Source organism: Colletes latitarsis, unplaced genomic scaffold (assembly GCF_051014445.1).
Source record: "Colletes latitarsis isolate SP2378_abdomen unplaced genomic scaffold, iyColLati1 scaffold0018, whole genome shotgun sequence".
NCBI lineage: Eukaryota > Metazoa > Arthropoda > Insecta > Hymenoptera > Colletidae > Colletes > Colletes latitarsis.
In genome coordinates this window covers 16,149,179-16,154,089 of record NW_027488369.1, presented here as the reverse complement: position 1 = coordinate 16,154,089, position 4,911 = coordinate 16,149,179, and positions in this window count along the sequence as shown.

The window sequence follows — 4,911 nt, the reverse complement described above, 5'->3', positions numbered from 1 at the left end:
AACGCATGTTAGGTCTAGGTTAGGCCGAGGATTTTCACTCATCAGACTCATACTTTCGCATTCTCCACATACTTGTTGAACGGATCCTGGGTTTTTACTGGTTTGGATCACGTAGTAATGTGGTACCACAATGAAACAGTCGATTAAACCTGGTATCGATCAATATTTTAGAGAATAATTCATGTTAGGTCTAGGTTAGGTCTGGGATTTGCTCTCATCAGGCTCATTCTTTCGCATATTTCCCATACTTGATGGCTAGATCCTGGGCTTTTTCTGGATTGCATCACGTAGTAATGTGGGTCCACACTGAAACAGTCAATTAAACCTGGTCTTGATAAATATTTTAGAGGGTAACGCTTGTTAGGTCTAGGTTAGCCCTGGGATTTTCACTCATCACACTCATACTTTCGCATTCTTCACGTACTTGTTGAACGGATCCTGGGTTTTTACTGGTTTGGATCACGTAGTAATGTGGTGCCACACTGAAACAGTCGATTAAACCAGGTTTCGATCAATATTTATGAGGATAACGCATGTTAGGTCTAGGTTAGGCCTGGGATTTTCACTCATCAGACTCATACTTTCGCATTCTTCACGTACTTGTTGAACGGATCCTGGGTTTTTTCTGGTTTGGATCACGTAGTAATGTGGGACCTCACTGAAACAATAAATTAAACCTGGTCTTGGTAAATATTTTAGAGGATAACGCATGTTAGGTCTGGGTTAGGTCTAGGACTTGCCCTCATCAGGCTCATACTTTCGCGTTTTTCACATACTTGTTGAACAGATCATGGGTTTTTTCTGTTTTGGGTCACGTAGTAGTGTGATACCACACTGAAGCAGTCGATTAAACCTGGTTTCGATCAATATTTTAGAGGATAACGCATGTTAGGTCTAGGTTAGCCCTGGGATTTTCACTCATCAGACTCATACTATCGCATTCTTCACATACTTGTTGAACTGATCCTGGGTTTTTACTGGTTTGGATCAGGTAGTAATGAAGTGCAACACTGAAACAGTCAATTAAACCTGCCTCCATCAATATTTTAGAGGACAACGCATGTTAGGTCTAGGTTAGGCCGAGGATTTTCACTCATCAGACTCATACTTTCGCATTCTCCACATACTTGTTGAACGGATCCTGGGTTTTTACTGGTTTGGATCACGTAGTAATGTGGTACCACAATGAAACAGTCGATTAAACCTGGTATCGATCAATATTTTAGAGAATAATTCATGTTAGGTCTAGGTTAGGTCTGGGATTTGCTCTCATCAGGCTCATTCTTTCGCATATTTCCCATACTTGATGGCTAGATCCTGGGCTTTTTCTGGATTGCATCACGTAGTAATGTGGGTCCACACTGAAACAGTCAATTAAACCTGGTCTTGATAAATATTTTAGAGGGTAACGCTTGTTAGGTCTAGGTTAGCCCTGGGATTTTCACTCATCACACTCATACTTTCGCATTCTTCACGTACTTGTTGAACGGATCCTGGGTTTTTACTGGTTTGGATCACGTAGTAATGTGGTGCCACACTGAAACAGTCGATTAAACCAGGTTTCGATCAATATTTATGAGGATAACGCATGTTAGGTCTAGGTTAGGCCTGGGATTTTCACTCATCAGACTCATACTTTCGCATTCTTCACGTACTTGTTGAACGGATCCTGGGTTTTTTCTGGTTTGGATCACGTAGTAATGTGGGACCACACTGAAACAATAAATTAAACCTGGTCTTGGTAAATATTTTAGAGGATAACGCATGTTAGGTCTGGGTTAGGTCTAGGACTTGCCCTCATCAGGCTCATACTTTCGCGTTTTTCACATACTTGTTGAACAGATCCTGGGTTTTTTCTGGTTTGGGTCCGGTAGTAATGTGGTACCACACTGAAACAGTCGATTAAACCAGGTTTCGATCAATATTTAAGAGAATAATTCATGTTAGGTCTAGGTTAGGTCTGGGATTTGCTCTCATCAGGCTCATTCTTTCGCATATTTCTCATACTTGATGGCTAGATCCTGGGCTTTTCCTGGATTGCATCACGTAGTAATGAAGTACAACACTGCAACAGTCAATTAAATCTGGTTTCCATCAATATTTATGAGGATAACGCATGTTAGGTCTAGGTTAGTCCTGGGATTTTCACTCATCAGACACATACTTTCGTATTCTTCACATACTTCTTGAACGGATCCTGGGCTGTTTCTGGATTGTATCACGTAGTAATGTGGTACCACACTGAAACATTCAATTAAGCCTGGTCTTGATAAATATTTTAGAGGATAACGCATGTTAGGTTTGGGTTAGGTCTAGGATTTACCCTCATCAGGCTCATACTTTCGCATATTTCTCATACTTCATGGCTAGATCCTGGGCTGTTTCTGGGTTGTGTCACGTAGTAATGTGGTACCACGCTGAAACAGTCAATTAAACCTGGTCTTGATAAATATTTTAGAGGGTAACGCTTGTTAGGTCTAGGTTAGCCCTGGGATTTTCGCTCATCACACTCATACTTTCGCATTCTTCACGTACTTGTTGAACGGATCCTGGGTTTTTACTGGTTTGGATCAGGTAGTAATGAAGTGCAACACTGAAACAGTCAATTAAACCTGCTTCCATCAATATTTTAGAGGACAACGCATGTTAGGTCTAGGTTAGGCCGAGGATTTTCACTCATCAGACTCATACTTTCGCATTCTCCACATACTTGTTGAACGGATCCTGGATTTTTACTGGTTTGGATCACGTAGTAATGTGGTACCACACTGAAACAGTCGATTAAACCTGGTATCGATCAATATTTTAGAGAATAATTCATGTTAGGTCTAGGTTAGGTCTGGGATTTGCTCTCATCAGGCTCATTCTTTCGCATATTTCTCATACTTGATGGCTAGATCCTGGGCTTTTTCTGGATTGCATCACGTAGTAATGTGGGACCACACTGAAACAGTCAATTAAACCTGGTCTTGATAAATATTTTAGAGGGTAACGCTTGTTAGGTCTAGGTTAGCCCTGGGATTTTCACTCATCACACTCATACTTTCGCATTCTTCACGTACTTGTTGAACGGATCCTGGGTTTTTACTGGTTTGGATCACGTAGTAATGTGGTGCCACACTGAAACAGTCGATTAAACCAGGTTTCGATCAATATTTATGAGGATAACGCATGTTAGGTCTAGGTTAGGCCTGGGATTTTCACTCATCAGACACATACTTTCGTATTCTTCACATACTTGTTGAACGGATCCTGGGTTTTTTCTGGTTTGGATCACGTAGTAATGTGGGACCACACTGAAACAGTCCATTAAACCTGGTTTCGATCAATATTTTAGAGGATAACGCAAGTTAGGTCTGGGATAGTTCTGGGATTCGCCCTCATCAGGCTCATACTTTCGCGTTTTTGACATACTCGTTGAACTGATCCTGGGTTTTTTTCAGGTTTGGATCACGTAGTAATGTGGTACCACACTGAAACAGTCGATTAAACCTGGTTTCGGTCAATATTTTTGAGGATAACGCATGTTAGGTATAGGTTAGGCCGAGGATTTTCACTCATCAGACTCATACTTTCGCATTCTCCACATAATTGTTGAACGGATCCTGGGTTTTTACTGGTTTGGATCACGTAGTAATGTGGTACCACACTGAAACATTCAATTAAACCTGACCTTGATAAATATTTTAGAGGATAACGCATGTTAGGTTTGGGTTAGGTCTAGGATTTGCCCTCATCAGGCTCATACTTTCGCATATTTCTCATACTTCATGGCTAGATCCTGGGCTGTTTCTGGATTGTGTCACGTAGTAATGTGGTACCACGCTGAAACAGTCAATTAAACCTGGTCTTGATAAATATTTTAGAGGATAACGCTTGTTAGGTCTAGTTTAGCCCTGGGATTTTCACTCATCAGACTCATACTTTCGCATTCTTCACATACTTGTTGAACAGATACAGGGTTTCTTCTGGTTTGGATCACATAGTAATGTGGTACCACACTGAAACAGACGATTAAACCAGGTTTCGATCAATATTTTTGAGGATAACGCATGTTAGGTCTAGGTTAGGCCGGGGTTTTTCACTCATCACACTCATAGTTTCGCATTCTTCACATACTTGTTGAACGGATCCTGGGTTTTTACTGGTTTGGATCACGTACTAGTGAAGTGCAACACTGAAACAGTCAATTAAACCTGGTTTCCATCAATATTTTAGAGGACAACGCATGTTAGGTCTAGGTTAGGCCGAGGATTTTCACTCATCAGACTCATACTTTCGCATTCTCCACATACTTGTTGAACGGATCCTGGGTTTTTACTGGTTTGGATCACGTAGTAATGTGGTACCACACTGAAACAGTCGATTAAACCTGGTTTCGATCAATGTTTTTGAGGATAACGCATGTTAGGTCTAGGTTAGGCCGAGGATTTTCACTCATCAAACTCATACTTTCGCATTCTCCACATACTTGTTGAACGGATCCTGGGTTTTTACTGGTTTGGATCACGTAGTAATGTGGTACCACACTGAAACATTCAATTAAACCTGGTCTTGATAAATATTTTAGAGGATAGCGCATGTAAGGTTTGGGTTAGATCTAGGATTTGCCCTCATCAGGCTCATACTTTCGCATATTTCTCATACTTCATGGCTAGATCCTGGGCTGTTTCTGGATTGTATCATGTAGTAATGTGGGACCACACTGAAACAATCAATTAAACCTGGTCTTGATAAATATTTTAGAGGATAATGCATGTTAGGTCTCGGATAGGTCTGGGATTTGCCCTCATCGGACTCATACTTTCGCACACTTCACATACTCGTTGAACAGATCCTGGGTTATTTTCTGGTTTGGATCACATAGTAATGTGGTACCACACTGAAACAGACGATTAAACCAGGTTTCGA